Raw genomic sequence first — 24,030 nt, 5'->3', positions numbered from 1 at the left:
GACCTGACTTCCACCCCCTGCCATTAATAAGTGAACATTGATTTGGATCCAAAAGGCTACACTATTTACTTCTAAATGTCCATTTCCATTGTTTGTTAGTCACCATTGCTTTACCTGTCCCCTGTGTGGGGCGTCTAGTCAATTTGATACAGCTATTGTCATCTGAAAAGGGAGTCTCAACGGAGTAATTGTCTTCAGCAGGCATGTCTGTGAAAGATTGTCTTGATTGTTAGTTATGTACGAAGACCTGGCCTACCGTTGGATGGTACTAGTCCCTCACCAGGTTGTTCAGGAGGACAATAAGAAAAGTAGACATGCAGGAACCTATGAATGAGCTGGCACACAGTGTTCTTTCATGGTTTCTACTTTAACTTCTGCCTTCCCTCAATGATTGTGTTGACCTGAAATAAGCTCTCTCCTCTAAGTTACTTTTGGTTAAAGTGTTATATCACAGCAACAGAATATAAACATGGGCTTATCATGGGATAATTATCCCAAGAAACTTAATAGATGATTTTCTACTGTTATGGTCATGCCTCAAAAGCACTGGGTAGGCCACAGTGGAGCCCCAGGCTAGAGCCAAAAGATTACAGTTGTCTCATTTTCTCAGCCACTGTTAGTTTAGTGGCTCAAATATACTCAGGCTTGTTGTTGGTAAATAATGAGACCTTGCTAAAGACTCGGCAGAGAGACCACCTGCCCACCCGCTGTAGCAGGACAGTATGCTAGTTGTCACTCTGCCCCACACAAATTCATAAATGAACAGAACTATATCCAGCAGAGTCATGCCGCGCATCTCCTCCAATCAAATCAGTTCTATGTGTTCAGCTCCGAGTCCCAATCCTATGAATGTCAAATATCTTAAGATGCCTTCAGCTCTCGACATAGGTGAGAAGGCTGGGAAACTATCAGGCTACATCTCACCAGGTGTCACAGGCTCATTTCTTTGAGGGGAGGGAAGTTAATTGGCCCAAGGAATCTATGTGGTTTGTCCTGAGTTAGCATCTCAGCACCCATTCGTGAATGACACTCAGAAAACATTTGGGGAATGAAATCTGATATGTTTAAAATGACCCAATCAATCTTTCATTTGTTGTGAAGTGTTTTCAAATGGGCTACCAGGGAGGAAATGATTTTTCTGCTCTCCTTCAAGCAGCTGATATCTGGGCACTGGCCAGCACTCGGTGGTGGTTATTTCGCATTTCATTCCAACACCAGCCCCTGCACCTCATGCTCTCCCATCTCTGTTAACTATCCAAGAGACTCCTAGAGGGTAGTTCAGAAACAAGGAAGGGGAGAAGAGGCTTGGGGAGGCCATAGTGTTTGTGTCTCTGGAGGGCAGAACTGGAACACTGCAGAGAGAGAAAGAGAACTGTGGGGAGGAGAAGGTGCTTCCAGAAAGCAGCTCCTTCTGAGAACCTGAACCCCAAAAGACAGAGACACCAAGACAGTGTGCAAAGGCCCTGTGGTCACCACGAATGCCTTCTCGGGAGTTGGTTGTGTTGTTTTTCCATCTTGAATTTGGTTGGCTGGGAAGTTGCCTCAGACTCTATTTATGGTTGCCTCCAGAGAGTTCAGGCAAACCAGCCTCCCAGAACTGAACAGAGGCAGAGCACAGGAGAGAAAGCTTCCACTTGCACAGCCCTGTTGGGAGAGTCATCATTTCTTCTGAGAGCCCTGAAACCCTGGGTTTATCTGCTGTGTGGTTTTCTCTTTAATCTATCCCCTGGTGCTCCATTAATTAGCAAGCCTCTTATTTAACCAGGACTGGCTCTTCATGCTGGCGCCTCTGATCACTGTGAAGTCCTAATGCTGAATTAGGTGCTCTTCCTTATTTCCATGGCAACCCACAATAATCACCCATGTAAAAGTTTGTGCCTTCACTATAGGCTCCTGGGAGAGAGAGGCAGGGTGAAGAGAGAGACAAGCTCTTATTCAAATACAAAGGCCGCCCAACAATAGCTCCATAAATTACTCTGTGAAGTAAATTGATTTGCTAATCACTTTTTTTAGTTAGATTTGACACATGGTCTTCTCCTTTCTCTCCCAGATCACACTGTCAGAAGTGCTTAAAAGAATATTTTCTATTTACCTCTTTATAGAAACTCTTCTTTTATATGTCTGCTTCTGGTGAATCCATCAGAATTGCAGTATGCTAATATTCCTGGTGTTCTACTTAATTTAAGAAGACTGTCTTTTCCTACTTTTCCCATATCTTTTTATCAGAAAACAACAACAACAAACAAAACCAACCTCTCTAAGTAAAACCCAGCTATCAAATGTGCTCATGAACACACATATGAGCACACAGGCCACAGAATAGTCTAGAAAGGCTTCAGCATAACCCTTCCTGCTTTCTTTGACTTCATCAATTATTTGATCCTAGGATGGTGATCAAGCCCAAACTAGAGCACAGATTATGTGTTGGCATACAAATCTAGTCTTACTTTCTAAATTAGGATTGACACAGATTTCCCATTGTTCAGATGACTGCTCTTTCCTGAAGTGTTTTTGATGGAGCCAGAGACCCCACTAAGCCTTGTGGCTGAGGTGAGTGACTGTCATCACACACTCTTCCATCATCTCCTTCTCAGCGGTCAAGTACGACTCATGCCAGTAGAAGCAAAGCCTTCTGGGATACCTGCCTGCTCCCCCTGCTGTCATGTGCAGAGCGAGGCTCTCATGCCAGAGTCACTGCACAAGAAGGCAGGTGTCTGACTTGATGGTTAGGGATTGGATTCTTCCAGGATCCAATCCGTCACACTCTTTGCTCTACCTGTCAAAAGGCACAAAGGCTGGGTTCCCAGGTGGTCATTCTCCAGCCTCTCTTAGCCTCAGGACTCTCCGCCGTCCTTCTTCACCGCACTCCCTTCTGTACCACTAATGTTTGTGCATGAGTGAAGAAAGCAGCTTCAGGACCGCTTGCTATGCCACAGTAAGAACTGTAGCCTCCATCCAGGTTAGAAGATGTTCTTGGCCAATGATGACTCACTGAGGTACAGAGAGTTTAAGGTTTAAGGAACAGAATGCACAATAAGTACAGGTCTTTTCAGTGTGACATGATATATTGTCATTATATAATGTCCATAGCTGGGCTGGAGAGATGGCTTAGCGGTTAAGAGCACTGACTGATCTTACAGAGGACCTGAGTTCAATTCCCAGCAACCACATGGTGGCTCACAACCATCTGTAATGGGATCCGATGCCCTCTCCTGGTGTGTCTGAAGACAGCTATAGTGTACTCATATACATAAAAATAAATAGTTTAAAAAAATAATGTCCATAGCTGACAGTCTTTAGGTACAATGTACACAGTATCTAGGGCCCACAAAAATAACTTGTTTTCTTATAAACTTAGAAGGAAAACAAATATCATCTAGCCTGGACCCTATTTCTGTTTAAACCAATGTAATCCCCAAATATCATTTTAAGAAAAGTATGTGTGTGTGTGTGTGTGTGTGTGTGTGTGTGTGTGTGTGTGTGGTGCTGAAGGTCTTCTAGAGATTCCCATATCCTTGACCTTGGTCAAGTAACTTTCCTCTAAATTCTTTCTGAAAATTTAAGAGTTGTCTCTTGCTTCTTAAGACTCTCAGGAACCAAGCTGGTCATTTCTCATTATGAAACGGTTCATGTTCCCAGCTCCCTCGAAGGGCTGGAAGGGTGCGTTTGAAAGCTGAAAGCTGGCTATTTTAGTTGAGAACATTAATCATGCTGGTTCTGCTGTCGGCTGAGGTTATAGCATCTGATCTTCCATTTCCCCTGTCAGAATCATTTATGCTTTGCCCCTTGACATGACACATAAGTCCTTTTTATTATATTACATATTAAATACACCAGAACACACTAAAAATCTCTTTGTTACCCAGTAAAGTGTAATATACAGCAAGCCCATCTGTATCTGCTGTTAAAGCAGCTGGTTACTAACATGTCTTAATGCCCTGTTTAAGTACTGTTACCTATGGGGTCATGCAGATATGCAAACTTAACAAAGACTGAAATAAAAGGACTTAAAAGGACTGAAACTTAAAAGGACTCCATTGGTTTTATGTTTTGTTCTTGTTTTACTCTTCAGGGAAAGCATCTGGGGGACTAGAGCCATCCAATATAGAAAGCAAGCCAGTTTTCATTGCCTGTGTCTGTGACGGATGCTGGGGTATTTACAAGGTTATCTTTGTTGGGTCTCATAATCTACCTGTTGCTGCCCAGTCAGATAATTGACTTGCCCTAACAACTTGTAAGTACAAGTAAGATTTTGATCTAGATTTGCTCTCTTAAAATGCTTGTGGTGCCTTTTCATTTCACTCCAGGTCAAACCCAAGACCCTGAAAGGTGTATCACCGTGTCCTCAGTCTCATCTTCTGTCCTCAGCACTGGGAGCTCAGCTTCAGCTCTCTTGACTTCCTCTAATGCTTGACCATCCAGGCATCAAATCCCCCCAGTGCCTTTGCCTTTCCTCTCTTCTTGTTCTTCTCATTCTTGTTGTCGTTATTGTTCTTCTTCTTCTTTTCCTGCTTCTTCCTCCCCTTCCTCTTCTTCCTCTTTTTCCTCCCTCCTCCTCTTACTCCTCCCTCCTCTTCTTCTTCCTCTTCCTTCCCCCTCTCTCCCTCTCCCTCTCTCTCCTTCCACAACAACTCACCTCCTTGATATCCATGTGGCCATCTTCACTTATTTGGTCTTTGCCCAACATTTTCCTGTGAGGTTTTGTGACTCTCTGGACAATGGCTCTCCCTCCACCTTCTGATACCACTCTCACATCTCTCCGTCAGGCTTCCTACCTCATGACTCAGGGAGCGCATTGCTTACTTTTCTTGTCACTATAACAAACCTGAGAATCCAACCTCAGGGAGAAGCTCATAGCTTCCCAGGCTCCACCCACGGTTGCTTAGACTCCCGCAATTGGGCAAGAACATTGAGCGTGTGGAGGAGGGGGAGGTCTCTCATCTCGTGGTGGACAGAAGTAGAATTAAAGGAAGAGAGAGGTGTGGTTGAACCTTCACCCTGAGAACCACAAGAGTATCATCAGCTGGCGACCAACAGGTCAAGACACAAAGCCATGGAAAGAGTTTCGTATTCAAATCCAGCCATGTATAAGGTAATTTGCATATGGCTGACTCCTGTAAGAAGACAGGATCCTTGCCTGTTTGGTTTGTCTGTTTGATGCCTAACCCATAAAAAAGAACAGTTGTCACTGAGTCAAAAACAGGCTGTCAGCTTCATGGCAGTTTCCTAGATGCACATGTGGCTATGACAGTATGTGTAGTTATGGTGCATCGGGAAACTGTTCACCTCTGTAAAGGCAATAGAATCCTCTGGTCTATAAAAGTTTATGCTATTTGAGTGGAGCCATTTTCAGTCTACCCCAGGTCAAAGGGCAGGCTCGTCTTCTTGGCAAAGCGTCTGGAATTATTGGTCTAGAACTGAGCATCTACAACTCATGCCAGTTCACATAGTGTTTGTGACCTTCTTGAGTTCAACAGAGATCATTTCTCCATTGGTGTTACTGAATTTGCAGGATAAGAGTCTGGGCCTTTTCTCATTATGTGGCAAGGGAGAAACAGAGGGAGAACTGGAAATTTGCCACTATGATTTGATCTCTGGATGCACAGATTTCTAAAACAAAATCTGCCTTGAGTGTGTCAACTAAATGCATTTGTGTTATCTAAAATAGGATTTCTGTTCAGATTGAAATGTAAAGAATCTTTCTGGCACAAGAGAAAAAATAATCTCAATTCCATTGCTAAACTCTTAATTTTTTTCCTCCATAGAATAATTATTATGAGAAAATAGTCCATGCAATAAAGATTGGATATGCATGTAATTTATGAAAAGATGTTTCAGAGGCGTTTTCTATTGCTTCATAGGGAATGGTGTCTTTAATTTTTTGTAATTAATTCAGCCAGCATACTTAGCATTATTAATTTTTAGTGAACTCTAAATTAGCAAAAGAATACATGGTACAAATTCTACAGCCCTAAATAAGGAACCACTATGCTAGGTTAATAGCAGGAAAGACTTCCACTGTGATGCAGCTCTGGTCTTAGTAACTGCCTTGCACAGTGCCTGCCACATTGCTGCTAGCAAATTTCAATGAGTAAATCTAAGAAAAATTGAATAATAAACTAAGTAAATTATTCCTAGCACTTTATTGGGCAATGGAAATGAGTGAAAACCTTTACAAGAAAAACTGCACGTCACATGCATGTGCACATGTGGAAACACACAACTTGGCATGAACTGTGCTTTGCAGTGTCCTTGAGGTCCCCATAAAGTGTTCTTGAGGTAGGAATTGCTCTGTGGTAGAGTTCAAAGATGGCTGGGTGGTTAAGAGCACTTGATGTTCTTGCAGAGAACCTGGGCTCAGTTCCCATTATCCACACTGTGGATCACGACTGTCGCTAGGTCACAGGTCCAGTGTAGCCAATGACCTCTTCTGGCTTCTCAAAGCTCTAGGCATGCAATGTGGTGCACATACATATGTGCAAGCAAATACGCATGCACATAACATATTTTTTAATCCCTTAAAACAAAATAAAAATCTCATTGTGACATACGATTTGTGGTAGTTTAAATAAGAATGGCCCACACAGGCTCATATATTTAAATGCTCCATCACCAGGGAGTGGAACTGCTCCAAAGTATTTAAGAGGTGTGGTCTTTTGGGAGTAGGAGTGGCCTTGTTGGAGGAAGTGAATCCCTGGAGGTGGACTTTGAGGTTTACAAAAGCCCATGCCAAGTCCAGTCTCCTCCCTCCCTCCCCTCCTCTCCCTCTTGCCTCCCTCTCTCCCCTCCTCCCTCCCTCCCTCTCTCTCTGTCCCAGCAGATCAGGATGTAGCTTGCAGCCACTGCTCCAGCACTGTGTATACCACCATATCACTGCCATGATGAAAATGGATTCAATCTGTGAAACAGTAGGCAAAGCTCTCAATTTAATGTTTTCCTTTCTAAGAGTTGCCTTGGTCATGGTTTCTCTTCACAGCAATAGAGGATTGGCTGTGACATTGCCCAAGGAGGACTGCCATCAAAAATGTGATATTAAAGAGTGGTAAATCCTTTAACTCTAGACTGTTGAGGCAGGTTATTGTATTGGTGGCTGAGTGGCTATGTAGCTTTGGAGACAAAAGTAAATAGACATGACTGGAACACACACACACACACACACACACACACACAGAGAGAGAGAGAGAGAGAGAGAGAGAGAGAGAGAGAGAGAGAGAGAACACTTAGTTAAACCAATTTGATCCCGTCTTAAATATGTAAAACAAAATGCTCATCCACCCTCCTTCTGCATTATGGTAATGACCAAATGAGAGGATATATTAGAACAGCCAGTTCAGGGCATGCTCCGTAGTAGGCAGCCTTTCAATGCTAGCTGCTAATGGTGTCAAATCCATTTACGAAAGGCAATATTTTAGATAGAATGAGCTCATTTTCTCCACCACAGCACGAGTAGGAATGCTGCCAACCAAGAAAGAACAAAGTGAACTTTTATAGCTTTTGGGGGGTTCTGTTACTGATGACATGGGATAAAATGACAGTTCTTTTAGGTAGTCATCAAACTAATGTATAATCAGGAACTGATAGATTAAACTTGTGTTAAAATTAAAAGCCAAATAAGTTAAAAAATTGATTAAGAAGCCTGGTGTAAGACACAGCCAGGGTTGTCACCTGGTTACTTTCTGTTTAGAGATTATTTTGAGTTAACTGTCAGTAAAGGCAGTTGCACCAATTGTTCAGACCACAAGGACTTTCATTTTCTTGGGGTAAGTACCTCACTCTGAAAGGGAGCTTTGGATGGTTACAGAGATCCACAACTGGTCAAAATTCATAGCATAAGAACTGGGATGCCCAACCTCAGAGGGTATGGCTACAATGTAACCCTATGCCTAAGGCTCAGAGAAAGCATGGAAGAGGGGTTAGAAAGAGTGTGGGAGGAGGACCCAGATCCCTATTGTAGGACAGTGTCTTCTAGACATGGTGGGGAAATGCACCCATGAAATCTCAGCAATATAGCTGCCTAAGCAAGACTTACATAAGGACAACACTAGATGACATGCCAACACAAATAGCGGAGCTCTTACCAAGCCCACCCCTAGATAAAGAGCTATCAGCCATCAGCGACTGCAGAGAGAGGGAGGATCTCAGTTTTTCTCTAGGCATGAGTCCTCAGTAGATTATCCAATCCCAAGTGGTCAGCCCTACATGGTGTGCATATGAGCATCATCAAATGCACTTAATAGGTCATATAATATATATATATTCACACACATATATATGTATATATAGATATACATATATGTTATGTATGAGAGCAATAATTGCTGAGATTCTGTCACATGCTAAGTGCTGCTGTAGATTCTGAAGGCCAATAAATATGGATGGAAAGGGCACTACACAGCTTATTTCAGTATCTCTCATAATACCTGAAGATTTCCCACTATGCCTGAGGTTTTGTAATGAAACCATCTCTGATGGTGAGGTAAAGGAATGGTCCAGGCTTAGTACCGAGGCTGTAAGGCCAAGCCACACATCATTCTCCTTGTCTCTCCCTGTCTTAAGTGATCTTTCTCTAGATGAGTTCTTCAACCTCCACTCCCACCAGCCACCAAGCATCCTAACTGCACCGTGCTCACAGTGGTAGGAGTCTGTGATGTTAGGAAAGCTCTGGTGGCGTCCGTCCGTCCGTTCTGTTCTATAAAGCGTGGTCCTTGCCTATCAGTCACTCACTTCTAACATTGTTCTTAATGGACAGCCATGGGGAAAGGAACTGAATCAGGTATAATAATATTTCTCTTCGAAGGGCCAAACTGTAAGTATATTTTTCCTTTTCAACCCACCCAGTCTGTAATAACATCTCAGTTCTGCCATCATAGAGGATGACATAAACACACGAGCCAACTCACATGCGTTGCCCTGCAACTTAAGATGCTGGTTGAGGTTTGTCCACTTCTGGCGTAGGATTATCTCCTTTGTAAAAAGGAAGCTCAACACTCCAGATGCCAAGCAGTACCTAGGACATGGCAGGTACTCAAGAGATGGCAAAGGACTCAGTGAATTCAGCAGAAGGTGTATTGCTAATGATCAAGACAGACTTACCACTCCCATTCCAGAACGGAAATGAAGAGTGATGTCTCTAGCTGTCTCTACAAAGAAAAGTCTGGGATTGGACTAAACAAACTCTGAAGTCCTATCCACGTTTGAAAACCTTTAGGAAAAAACAGGAGGTGGAACATAAAAGCTATTGTGCATTTCCTTTGTTCCAGCTCCCAACATTAACACATTAAGAGACTCTGGGGACACATAGGGCAATGTTTTTTTTACTGATTTGGAGCCCAGAGGATGCATCCCCTGATCAAAGTAAGTCTCAGGCCAAGTTAGCTAGAATGCACTGCAGCATGCCCACTGCAATCAGGTACCTGTCAGTTGCTCTCCACGCAGGTTGTCCTCAGTAAACCGCCCAGCGCTGCTTTTGGCTTGCTTCACAGAAAGCAAACAGTGCTTGCCCCAGGCAGGTGAGCTTCTGTTGTCCAATGTCAACAGCACAGGCTGGGCATAGCTTGTTTAGAGAGCTTAGATTTTTGTAGAATAGCGAGAAAATGCCTCATCATGTCCTTTTAGGTAGAACAAGAGGAGAGAGAAAAGCCAAATGAAAAGACCACACTGGCCTCCGCTAACTGAAGCCAAAATAACAAGAAGGCAATGAACAGCTGCTGTAATCACAAAGGAACGAACCTGAGCCCGGGACAGCGAGGTGTTCAGAGCAGAGAAGAGCAACTGAACGCTTTCCTACACTTCAGGCTGTGTTTATTCTCCTACATGTAGCGTCAGTCTCCTCTAAATCAGTGCGCCCTCTCCTACTGCTCGCTAGGACAAGGACACAGCAAAGTCCAAAAAAGGAGCAGGAAGAGCCTTTGGAAGAACACTGAGGTATGGAGACATGAAAATATGTGGCGTTCATCTCTCCACTCGCCAGGATTTAGAGTCTCTGCTCTATAAGAGGATTGTGGGGATACAGGATAACACAGAACCTGCTGTGACGGTGCCTGCTTCAAAGCCAGCTTGGCATCAGATCCTCAGGCAAGTCACCTACACCTCAGTTTCCCCATCTGTAAATCTAGAGGCAACACTACAGCACACCACAGGGTAATCCCATGGATGACTAGTGCTCCAGCCGAAGCAGGGAGCGTGAGTTGTGTAGCCTATGCTCTTATGCTGGCTGCAGCCCTTTCACTGACAGGTAAAAACAGCGGGTGACAGTCTCAAGAGATATTTTTTAATTAATCTACATCTTTCCCTACTATATCTGGAGGCAAAGATCCTTTAAATTTTTAATATTTTAATCTGTGAATATACACAAAGTTAATTTTTCTTTTTGGTCAACCAACAAGAAAAACCTAATGAAACAAATTTATATTCTCATTCAAATTCCCAGAATGCTACCAGGGCTGGAGATACCGTGTTTCAGCAAGATGGCTTAGACAGGACCTGGCACTTTGATTAAAAACTTCCATGAGAAAAATTGCCCTATAACTTTAGGTCCCTAAAGCACAAGCAGAACAAGCCAGGTGGTAACCACCCTCTAACAAATATAAATGACACAGCTGTTTATGGGACATAGTTTTAATTCAGCCTTAAAGCTCTCTGCAGTCAATTTTAGTAACTGATCCCCCTCTAATGCTAGAATAAGTGCCTCGAGGCAAAAAACAGAAGGGATTTGTTCTGAGGTTATAACATCAATAAGTGCTAGAAGCCACTAAAATACAAGGTCCTAAGTAAGGACATATGAAAATGTACAGTTCTACATGAGTACAAAGACTATCAATGTGGTTTAAAATATATGGAAGGAATTAATATTAGCAAGTGAGAAATTAATTTTAAGTGTGGTTCCACCTTATTCTTGTCCATGATCTTAGGACAAATTTATCTGCTAAGTAATTTTTCTTAAAAGGTCAAATCAAATTAAGACTGAGGTTCAGAAAAGCACTGCTGAAACATTGTCCATTTGATTGTGTCTTTCCCACTAAGTGCTCTTGAATATTAGCACACATTTACTTCTGTCAGTCATGGACGAGTGCTTCCCTCACACAGATTAGGACCATGGGATGTGAATTTTCATTAGTGATGGGCATTGCTATTTTCAGTTCTGTGACTCTCTGCAGTGGCTTCCCCTATGCAGGGATCTGAGGCTGTGTTGGAGCCAGGCCCTGACCTCAGTGATAGCTCCACGCTGTTTTTTTTTTTCTCTGTGTGGTGGTAACCTTGCAAAAGACCAATCATCTTACCCCACCTTGAAGGTCAAAGATAATGGAACACCTTCTCCTCCAAGAAATGAGGCAGCGGTGTTCTCAGCCTTGCTCCCTCGGGAGCGATAATTGTCCACATATTTTTCAAAGTTTCAGTGAGTATGTTAGGCAAGCACGCTGGTGTTACAGTGGCTGTCCATTTCTTTAGAGGCCTGCTTTTCTATTTTACAGTCCCTGCTTTGGAGGCCAAGCCTTCAAGCTCTACTTATTCAAGTAAAGTTTGGTCAAGTGTGGCTGGCATAGGAGGTAGAGTCACCGTGCTCTCCTCCTTGGCACTGGTTTTCTATTCAGGGATTCTAAGTCCCAGCATCCTGGTTGACCAGAGCTTCTCTGAAAGTCCTAAAGCACAGGGGTGAAGAGTTATACAACTACAGAGACTGGATCCAGGAACCAGATAATTCTCCAAGTTAGACAAGCAACTGAATTATAGCTGGCCTGGATGGTAATGAAACTTATGCTCATGCTGAAATGGAGAAACTCTGATTAACAATATTACTAAAGAAACCCCCATGGAAATGTTTAAACATTGGGAACATACTTCAGTCAATAGGGTAGTTGGGGAGAAGAAAGACTGGGGAGAGGAGAGAAGGAGAAGTGCCGAGGTGACAGGAGCAAAAGCCAGCGAGTGTGGCCTGCTCTTCACCCAGGGAACTGGCTTTCTTTCCTAGCAGCAGGAGTTTCTTGTTATGTTGTGTGATTGTGACATGCAAACCATGCACAGTGTTCACTTAACAGGGCCATAATAGTAAGCCAACTACTCCATGCTACTCAACAAAAGAGGCCCATCTGTTCCAAGGGAGAAAGAAATGCTAGTGTCAGTGACCTTATAGACAGACTGAGGTCCTAAAGAAGTTTTAAAGAGTAATCATGAGAGACAATGTTTGCTTAGTTTTCTCTTTATATAGAACTCTTGTGAGATGTCTTTATCACATGTTTTCCTCTGTAGATGGCACTCATAAACTGAGTCTAGAGAAGGCATCCACTGTTCACCTTATTTAAGGGAATTTTTTTTTAACTTAATATTGCAGAGTGCATTGGGGTTAGAGGACTCAAATACCACATATTAATAACAGAATAACATTTTTGTTCACAGATCTAATTTTATATCTTCTGGAACATATCCCACGAGAAGTAGGGGGATTCAGAACTGAAAAATATCTATTGGCATTGACTGATGAACTCCTGGGTGGACACAGCCCAGCTTGCTTGTCATTTACATCCGTGTCTTGGATGAAAGTTTAGAGGGCACATTGATTTAATTTGTGGATGACAGGAGTCTGGAAAGGATAGAAAAAGCACTGACTGACAGAATTCAGATCTGAAAAGATTTTGACAGGCTGTAGCTATGGGACAATCTAACAAGATGGATTATAGCAGCAATAGAAGATCATGTGCCCACCCCACTACTGAATATCTACCCAAAGGAAAGAGATCAGTATAACAAAGAGACACCTGCCTTGCTATATTTAGATTCACATTGTTCACAGTAACCAAGGTACAGGACCAACTAAAGTGTTCATGGACAGACAAATGCATAAAAATATGTATACACACACAAACAAACACTGAATATTATTCAGTTACAGAGGACATGAAACTGTCATTTCTCACAATATGGATAAAGAATATTATACTAAGTAAAATCTAGGCACAAAAAGACAGATAGTATACACTTTTACTGTGGAAAGTAGGCTTCAGAGAAGTAGAAAGCAAAATAATAGCCTACAAAGGCACTGTCCGAAGGGGTAAGAGATAGCCAGAAGACAGCTAACAGATGCCAAAAGGTAGTTACTAAGAGGAATGATGTCTAGTGTTTTATAGCATAATTCAACCACACAGTACTGTATGCTGTATGTAATAGTTCACAGTAGGATATTATATATGCTATAAAGAACTAGCAAAGGGATCTGATATATGTATCAAGTCAAGTAGATATCTGAGTTTAAGGCCAGTCTGGGGCAGAGCATGTTGCAAATCCAGGCAAGGTACATACCTTTCATCCAGACCATACCTTCTGCTTGAGGTCTACATAAGGACAATGAAAAAAAGAAGTGTTTGCTCTTTTTCGCCTGCATGCACTCACTTAGCCAGCACATCTGTTGGAACCTACTTCCTCAGGATTCCAGCTTATATATAAGACCAGCTGAAGCAACTAGCTTTGTGGGATGGAGCAACCAGTAGATTCTTGAATTTTCCATTCACAGCTGCCCATTGTTGGGTTAGTTGAACTGCAAACTGTAAGTCATTCCAACAGTTTCTTTCAATATATAGAAATATCCCATAAGTTCTGTGACTCTAGAGAACCCTGATATATATATATACATAGATGTACATAACTAGTATGCATTAATTTAAATAAAGCAGGGACTCAGTATATCCATGCAGGTACCTGGGTACAGCAGCAGGTGTGGAGAAGATTGGAGGATTTTGATTAAGAGCTAGTGCAGTCAGATGAGGCTATGGAAACCCAATGAAATTGACTTCAGTTCTTTCTTGCTGTGATGAAACATTCTGACAAAAAGCAGCCTCAGGAGCAAAGGGTGGACTGCGACTCACATGGCACTGGGCCTGGTCTTTAACATCTGAGACCTCAAGGCCCATCCACACAGACACACTTTCTCCAACACACACACACAAACACACACACACACACACACACACGTGTATATATACATATATGCATATATAATGTATATATATATATATATCATATGATTAGTCGAGTAAATGGGAAATTTTAGCATGGAAGGATTAGAGTAACATTAAAATACTATTTGAGGGAAAACTCCTGTAGTCAAGAGAATAGATTTTCTGACCTGAGTGGACGTCTAACATTCCTGTTGTGGAAATATTCAAAAAGAACTGGCTCGTTCCTGTGCTTGTGCCAGCAACTCTCTGCCCCGGTGGCCTGGCTGGCCATGCACTGGTGGGCAATGGCGGACATGTTTTTATCTCATGAAGACTCTGACTCAGAACTCCAAAATCTCTCCACCCAACTTGCTAGGTTCCTTCTGGCAGGTTGCTACCATGCCAACCCTGGGCTTCAAATGCCCCAGTGCCTTTGTGGTGCACCTCAGGCAAACCCATGCTTTGTCACCATACCTTTCACTCTTGAACCAGTCACTGCATGAAGGAAAACACAACACAAACTTAGTTCAGAAAGGACTGTAACTCAATCTCTGTGCACAGCAACTAAAATCCTGATCTTGTAAGCCTTATTAAATCTAAGGCCTCCAGTGCCCAATCCTGAGGGATCCACCATTGAAACCAGGAGACACTAGTCATTACACCTTATCCTCACTCTTTTCCTGTCCAAAAGAACTAACTTTCTCCTGCTTCCTCTCTTCCTCCGTCCAAACTGGAAGTTCCTCTTACTCACCCATTGGTTGACTCCTTTAATCATTAGGGGATTGGTTCACAACAAGTCACCTGAGTATGTGTGACTCACTCCTTGTCAGCAGTTCCTCCCAGGAAAGTGGAATTAGCCTCAACATACCAACAGCACCAGGCTCATTCACAACACAATTACAGTTGGGCAGTGAGTTGGTTTGAATAAAAATGCACCACCTCCCCCTCAGGTCCATAGGAAGTGTCACTACTTAGGAGGTGTGGCTTTGTTGGAGGAAGTATGTCCCTGTGGGCAGGCTTGAGGCTCAGTGGCTCACAGGGCTTTTTCTGCTGTTTGTGGATCAACATGTAGAACTCTCAGCTATATCTCCAGTGCCATGCCTGCCTACATGCCACCATGCTTCCTGATGCAATGATAATGGACTAAACCTCTAAACTATAAGCCAATCCCAATTAAATGTTTTCCTTTATAAGAGTTGTTGTGGTCAAGAGTTGCTAAGACAGTGATTTGGCTATGGGACCACCCATCAGAAAGGCAGGACCACCTGAGGAGTGTGGGTCAGCTTTAGCAATGCTTAAGAAAGAGGTGGAATTCCTTTAATGATGCAATGGTACTTTTCATTTCCAGGGCACCAGCTCCTCTGGTGCAGTCTACATAGACTGAACAGCCATGATGCTGGGGTGGGAGGTGGTAGTTGTGCATTGTTTTGAGTCCTAACTCAGAAATTACAATTTTTTGAAAAGTATGTTCTTTTATTAAAAAAAAGGAAGTAAAATGTTTTATGATAAAATTGAAGATTTGCATGGAAAATATTTCTGATAAAATAGAATATTTCTGATAAAATAGAATAGATAATATAGAAAAACACATTAAAATTGACAATTTCCCTGGAAAATTGAAGAGTAAAGTGGTAAACATAAAAATATGGCTAAATTAATTGAAAAATGAAGAAGAAATATTTTATGATAGAACTGAAGATTTACGTGGTAAATATTTCTGATAAAATTGTAGAAAAATGTAGAGAAACAACTTAAAATTGAAGATTATGATGGAAAATTTTATATAGATATAATAATGGTAGGCATAAAAGTATTCCTAAGTTGACTGAAAGTGGAATTATAAACATTTTCTGATAAAGTTGAAGATTTACATGGAAAATATTCCTGCTAAAATTCAAGAAATACATAGAAAAACATGTTAAAATCGACTATTTCATGGGAAATTATTCAGATAAAATGGTAGACATAAAAATCCTTTCTAAATTAATTGAAGGTATAATTAAAAACATTTTGTGATAAAATCAGGGATTTATATGGAAAACATTTCTAACAAATAGAAATATATAGTTAAAATTGAAGATTATCATGAAAAATAATGCAGATAAAATGGTAGACATAAAAAACATTACTAAATCAATTGAAAGAGGAATTACAAACATTTTCTGATAAAATTGAAGATTTACATGAAAAGTATTTCTGTTAGTCTATGTCTTTTTATTGGGGAATTGAGTCCATTGACTTTAAGAGATATTAAGGAATAGTGATTGTTGCTTCCTGTTATTTTTGATGTCATTTTTATGTTTGTGTGGTTATCTTCTTTTGGGTTTGTTGGAAGATTACTTTCTTGCTTTTTCTAGGGTGTAGTTTCCCTCCTTGTGTTGGCGTTTTCCATCTATTATCCTTTGTAGGGCTGGATTTGTGGACAGATATTGTGTAAATTTGGTTTTATCATGGAATATCTTGGTTTCTCCATCTATGATGATTGAGAGTTTTGCTGGGTATAGTAGTCTGGGCTGGCATTTGTGTTCTCTTAGGGTATGTATGAGATCTGCCCAGGATCTTCTACCTTTCATGGTCTCTGATGAGAAGTCTGGTGTGATTCTGATAGGTCTGCCTTATAAGTTACTTGTCCTTTTTCCCTTACTGCTTTTAATATTCTTTCTTTGTTTAGTGCATTTGGTGTTTTGATTATTATGTGCCGGGGGAACTTTCTGTTCTGATCCAGTCTGTTTGGAGTTCTGAAGGCTTCTTGTATGTTCATGGGCATCTCTTTCTTTAAGTTAGGGAAGTTTTCTTCTATAATTTTGTTGAAGATATTTATTGGCCCTTTAAGTTGAAAATCTTCACTCTCTTCTATACCTATAATCCTTAGGTTTGGTTTTCTCATTGTGTTCTGGATTTCCTGGATGTTTTGCGTTACAAGCTTTATGCATTTTGCATTTTCTTTGACTGTTGAGTCAATGTTTTCTATGGGATCTTCAGCACCTGAGATTCTTTCTTCTATCTCTTGTATTCTGTTGTTGATGCTTGCATCTATAACTTCTACTTGCTTTCCATGGTTTTCTATCTCCAGAGATCTCTCACCTTGTGATTTCTTTATTGTTTCTACTTACACTTTTAGATCCTGGATGATTTTGTTCAGTTCTTTCACTTGATTATTTGTGTTTTCCTTTAATTCTTTAAGGGATTTTTTTGTGTTTCCTCTTTAAGGGCTTCTGCCTGTTGACCCATGTTCTCCTGTATTTCTTTAAGGGAGTTATTTAAGTCCTTTTTAAAGCCCTCTATCAGCATCATGAGATATGATCTTAAATTCAACTCTTGCTTTTCTGGTGTGTTGGTGTATCTGGGACTTGCTGTGGTAGGAGAACTGGGTTCTGATGTTGCCAAATAGCCTTGGTTTTTGATGATAGGGATCTTGTGCTTGCCTTTCACCATCTGGTTATCTCTGGTACTAGTTGGTCTTGCTGTCTTTGGCTGGAGCTTGTCCCTCCTGTGGGCTTGTAAGCCCATATCCATACTCCTGGGAGACCAACTCTCTTCTGGCAGGGTCTGTGCACAGAAGGCTGTGGAGCAGCCTGACTCCCTGGTGCAAATGGCAGCCTGAAGACATCCATCCCAGCTGCTCCACTGATCATGTGCCCTGTGCATTCCCATCTGTTCCCTTCCAGGACGAAGATCTCTGAGACTTCAACTCTGTGCTCAGAAGTGAAGGTGCTGCTGGGAGATCACTCTTTCCTGGTGGGCTGTGCATAGAAGCCTGTGGAGCCACCTGGCTCCCCAGTGCAAATGGCAGCGGGAAGACTGGTACAATTTTTTCTTTCTCCTTTTTTGATGCCTCATTCTTTCAGATGCTGATCAGAACCTAAATGTGCTTTTTCTGGTCTTTGGGCTTCCTTGTTTTTTCTGTAAAGTCCCTCTCCCCATCACATCCTGGTCCCCTGCTGGACACCCTAATGGAAGAGTTTTTTTTTCCTTTTCTCCCTCATTCTCCTCCAGGCATCTGCTAAAATGTATAGCTTACCTGCCTGTTTGGAGATTTGTCCTAATGCTTTGATTCAATTGGGAATCTGTGTGTTGAAATGCTAAAGGTCCTTTTCCCCAATTTGTTTTTTTTTTTTGTTTGTTTTTTTGTTTGTTTTTTCTGAATATTCTTTTTTTTATTAGATGTTTGCTTTATTTACATTTCTTTTTTTTAATCTTTTTTTATTCGATATATTTTTTATTTACATTTCAAATGATTTCCCCTTTCATAGCCCCCCCACTCCCAAAAAGTCCCGTAAGCCCTCTTCTCTCCCCCTGTCCTCCCACCCACCCCTTCCCACTTCCCCGTTCTGGTTTTGCCGAATACTGCTTCATTTAGTCTTTCCAGAACAAGGGGCCACTCTTCCTTTCTTCTTGTACCTCATTTGATGTGTGGATTATGTTTTGGGTAATCCAGGTTTCTAGGTTAATATCCACTTATTAGTGAGTGCATACCATGATTCATCTTTTGAGTCTGGGTTACCTCACTTAGTATGATGTTCTCTAACTCCATCCATTTGCCTAAGAATTTCATGAATTCATTGTTTCTAATGGCTGAATAGTACTCCATTGTGTAGATATACCACATTTTTTGCATCCACTCTTCTGTTGAGGGATACCTGGGTTCTTTCCAACACCTGGCAATTATAAATAGGGCTGCTATGAACATAGTAGAGCATGTATCCTTATTACATGGTGGGAATCCTCTGGGTATATGCCCAGGAGTGGTATAGCAGGATCTTCTGGAAGTGAGGTGCCCAGTTTCGGAGGAACCGCCAGACTGATTTCCAGAGTGGTTGTACCAATTTGCAACCCCACCAGCAGTGGAGGAGTGTTCCTCTTTCTCCACACCCTCTCCAACACGTGCTATCTCCTGAATTTTTAATCTTAGCCATTCTGACTGGTGTAAGGTGAAATCTCAGGGTTGTTTTGATTTGCATTTCCTTAATGACTAATGAAGTTGAGCATTTTTTATGATGCTTCTCCGCCATCCGAAGTTCTTCAGGTGAGAATTCTTTGTTTAACTCTGTACCCCATTTTTTAATAGGGTTGTTTGGTTTTCTGGAATCTAACTTCTTGAGTTCTTTATATATATTGGATATTAGCCCTCTATCTGATGTAGGATTGGTGAAGATCTTTTCCCAATTTGTTGGTTGCCGATTTGTCCTCTTGATGGTGTCCTTTGCCTTACAGAAACTTTGTAATTTTATGAGGTCCCATCTGTCAATTCTTGCTCTTAGAGCATACACTATTGGTGTTCTGTTCAGAAACTTTCTCCCTGTACCGATGTCCTCAAGGGTCTTCCCCAGTTTCTTTTCAATTAACTTCAGAGTGTCTGGCTTTATGTGGAGGTCCTTGATCCATTTGGAGTTGAGCTTAGTACAAGGAGAGAAGGATGGATCAATTCGCATTCTTCTGCATGCTGACCTCCAGTTGAACCAGCACCATTTGTTGAAAAGGCTATCTTTTTTCCATTGGATGTTTTCAGCCTCTTTGTCGAGGATCAAGTGGCCATAGGTGTGTGGGTTCATTTCTGGATCTTCAATCCTATTCCATTGATCCTCCTGCCTGTCACTGTACCAATACCATGCAGTTTTTAACACTATTGCTCTGTAGTATTGCTTGAGGTCAGGGATACTGATTCCCCCAGAATTTCTTTTGTTGCTGAGAATAGTTTTAGCTATCCTGGGTTTTTTGTTATTCCAGATGAATTTGATAATTGCTCTTTCTAACTCTGTGAAGAATTGAGTTGGGATTTTGATGGGTATTGCATTGAATCTGTAGATTACTTTTGGCAAAATGGCCATTTTAACTATATTGATTCTACCGATCCATGAGCATGGGAGGTTTTCCCATTTTTGAGGTCTTCTTCCATTTCCTTTTTCAGAGTCTTGAAGTTCTTGTCATACAGATCTTTCACATGTTTGGTAAGAGTCACACCAAGATACTTTATACTATTTGTGGCTATTGTGAAGGGGGTCATTTTCCTAATTTCTTTCTCAGCCTGCTTATCCTTTGAGTATAGGAAGGCCACTGATTTGCTTGAGTTGATTTTATAACCAGCCACTTTGCTGAAGTTGTTTATCAGCTGTAGGAGCTCTCTAGTGGAGTTTTTTGGGTCACTTAGGTAGACTATCATGTCGTCTGCAAATAATGATAGTTTGACTTCTTCCTTTCTAATCTGTAACTGTTGAGTCCATGGTTTCTATGGTATCGTCAGCGTCTGAGATTCTTTCTTCTATCTCTTGTATTCTGTTGTTGATATTTGCATCTATGTCCACTGATTGCTTCCCAAGGCTTTCTATCTCCAAAGTTGTCTCCCTTTGAGTTTTCTTAGTTGTTTCTACTTCTGATTTTAGATCCTGGATTGTTTTGCTTAGCTCCTTCACTTGCTTGTTTGTGCTTTCCTGTAATTCTTTAAGAGATTTTTGTGTTTCGTCTTTCATGACCTCAGCCTGTTGACCAAAGTTCTCCTGTATTTCTTCAAGTGTTTTTTGTGTTTCCTCATTATTGGCTTTTGTATTCTCCTGGATTTCTTTCAATGATTTTTGTGTTTCCCTTGCAAGGGCTTCTAACTTTTGATCCATTTTCTCCTGAATTTCTTTAAGTATGCCCTTCATGTGTTCCTGTACCAGCATCATGACCAGTGATTTTAAATCCAAATCTTGTTTTACTGGTGTGATGGGGTATCCAGGACATGCTGGTAAAGGAGAATTGGGTTCAGATGTTGCCATATTGCCTTGATTTCTGTTAGTGACGTTCCTGCGTCTGCCTTTTGCCATCTAGTTCTCACTGGTGTTAGTTGGTGTTGTCAATGCTGGACTCACCAGTGCAAGCTTCCCCTTCCCAGGTGGCCTCTGGTGCACAGCTTACCTCCTGCACTGCCTGGAGACAGGGTGTTGTTGTCCAGGCTGTTTAGACCCCGAAGCAGACACCTGAAGGCTCCTGCTGGGGCCTGCTGGATTCATTGGCGCACACCAACTTCTCCCTGCTGGCCGCCTGGAAGCCCCACCTGCCTCTTTCAGGACTTGGGAGATGTGGTGTTGCTGCTCAGGCTGATCTGGATCCGGAAGCGTAGAGGCTACTGCCAGAGGCCTCAGGACTGAAGCCTAGGCTCTGTGCCACAGGGAAAGAGCTGTGCTGTGAGCTCCCAGACTGCCTCTGGGTGCACACCAGGTCCCCCGCACTTCCTGGAGACCGAGCGCTGTGGCCAAGGCTGTCCAGATCCCAAAGCAGGCGCCTGAAGGCTCCCGCTGGGGCCAGCTGGATTCACCGGAGTACACTGACCTCTCCCGCTGGCCGCCCGGAAGCACCACCTGCCTCCTTAAGGACCTGGAGATGTGGCACTGCTGCTCAGGCCGATCTGGATCCAGAAGAGGAGAGGTCGGAGGGCTACCGCCAGAGGCCTCAGGACCGAAGCCCAAGCTGGAAAGAGCTGTGCTGTGAGCTCCCAGACTGCCTCTGGGCGCACACCAGGTACCCCGCACCTCCTGGAGACTGAGCGCTGTGGCCCAGGCTGTTCAGATCCCAAAGCAGGCGCCTGAAGGCTCCCACTGGGGCCCGTTGGATCCCCAATTTGTTTTTGATTGATCAATAAAGATGCCATCTGCCAATGGGTAGGCAAAGGAGGATAGCACAGGACCCTTAGAATTGTGTGATCTGGGACAGAGAGGGGAGGACAATGGAGGATTGGTATAAAGTGGTGGGAGACAGAGGGACAAAGATGCTACAGAAGATAAAGCCAACCAGTCATGTGATAATTCGGGTGGGTGACCACTGGCCACTTCCCCGATTGGGCCTGGGATAGCAGGGGAAGGTTTAGAAGTATCAAGCCCTTGAGGTTGCCAAGGCATTTTAAAATGAGCTGGTGTGTGTGTGTGTGTGTGTGTGTGTGTGTGTTTTCCATTCACAAATACAGATAACTCTTGGGTAGGTACGTTCATGTGACCCACTGGGAGCCAAAGTGGTGTAACCCAAACTAACAACTATACCTGCCTTGGAGTTTTTTCTTAAACTCTAATAAAACTGAACTTTAATTTCTAAATAGCTCTAATTACTATTAAGTCCAATCATGTTCTTTTTTGCTTGCTTAATAATTTTATTTTTTAAAGAACTTCTTGCAGGAGCACTGCCTCTCCCTCACCCCCACCCTGCCCTCACTTCTTCCATGTTTCTTCTCTCAAATTCATGATAACCTTTTTAGTTATTATTGTTATATCCTGGTATTGTTTATAAATATATATACATATACATATGCATATGCATATACATATACTCATACACATGCACATGCACATGCACATGCACATACACATACACATACACATACACATACATATACATGCACACACTGACACATGCATATATATCCTACCCAATCCCCACTTATCTTTGTTTATACATACTTATTTCCAGGACTGACTACTTATGATTGGATAACATATATGAAAATTCACCCTGGAGGACACCCATTTTCCCTCTTTCAGCAGATGCTGAGCACCTGCAGCTTTTCATCGAGGCATGAGACCATGTGGAATTTCTCCTGTCCACGTTGACACATCAACTGGTGTTATCATGATGCCTACCTTGTTTAGGCAACCATATTGTTGAGAGCACATGGGTGTAGCTTCTCATGTATAGAAGACATTGTTTCACAGAAGATGTCCTGGTGCCTGACTCTCAATTTTTGGCTTTCTCCCTCTATGTTTTCCAAGCCTTTGATTATATTCTCAATGTATCGGTTGGGATTGTCTATTCCACAGTCTCTTGTTCTCAGCGTTTTAACCAATTATGGATCTCTGCTACAAAAAGATGCTTCTTTGATGAAGGGTGAGAGCTATACTTTTCTGTGAATAAGTATTTAGAATACAGTTAGGGATTACATTGGTTCAGGAAAATGGTAGTAGAATGCTTTCTTTTGGGGAGAAGTATGAGCTCACTCTTCAGCTTTCACATAAAATCTCATTATGTTTTCTTCCTATGAGGAAATTTCTTCTCTTTGTTTTAAGAGTTTTTAAAGCATGTGGTGTATCTGATTGACAGCTTTTGGCTTCTTTTTTTAAAAATTCAATTTTATTTTTTACATCTGTACACATTTAGCCTGAATGTCTGTCTGTCTGTCATATGTGTGTCTGATGCCCATAGAGGCCAGAAGAGGATGGTGTATACATTCTAAAACATTTTCTTAAATTATTTATTTTCCTTCATTTGGTCCTTCTAGAATTATTATTATTTTATTTTTCCTCTTCTCTGCTCTCCACATGCCTAACTTTCTTTTTCTTTGATCAGATAGCATGAGCAAGGCAACTTTTTAAAAAAAGCATTTAATATCAGGGTTGGGGTACATGATTGTCATGACAGGGAACATGTCAACAGGCAGGTAGGCAGGCATGGTGCTGGATCAGAAGCTAAGAGCTTACATGTTGAGACAACAACAATGAGGGAGAGAGAGAGAGAGAGAGAGAGAGAGACATACATACACATACATACATACACATACACATACACATACACATACATATACATGCACACACTGACACATGCATATATATCCTACCCAATCCCCACTTATCTTTGTTTATACATACTTATTTCCAGGACTGACTACTTATGATTGGATAACATATATGAAAATTCACCCTGGAGGACACCCATTTTCCCTCTTTCAGCAGATGCTGAGCACCTGCAGCTTTTCATCGAGGCATGAGACCATGTGGAATTTCTCCTGTCCACGTTGACACATCAGAGAGAGAGAGAGAGAGAGAGAGAGAGAGAGAGAGAGAGAGAGAGAGAGAGAGAGAGAGAGTCCTGAGAATGACTCAAAGCCTAGGCACAGTGACACACCTCCTTCTACAAGACCATACCTCCTAATCCTTCCCAAACAGTTCCACCAACCAAGGACCAAGTATTTAACTATGTGAACTTATGAAGACCATTCTTATGCACAGCACTACTCCAAGCATTGTTCTAACCTTTAAATGTCTTAATGATTCTAATTATAATTACAATCCTATTTTCTTTAACACTTTGCTTTATGATGAGAAATTCCAAACCTTTCTGGTTTTCATTTCAGGGACATTGC

The sequence above is a fragment of the Apodemus sylvaticus genome, chromosome 2, assembly GCF_947179515.1.
Source record: "Apodemus sylvaticus chromosome 2, mApoSyl1.1, whole genome shotgun sequence".
Taxonomy (NCBI): Eukaryota; Metazoa; Chordata; class Mammalia; order Rodentia; family Muridae; genus Apodemus; species Apodemus sylvaticus.
The sequence above is the reverse complement of the archived record's forward strand: the minus strand, read 5'-3'. Positions refer to the sequence as shown.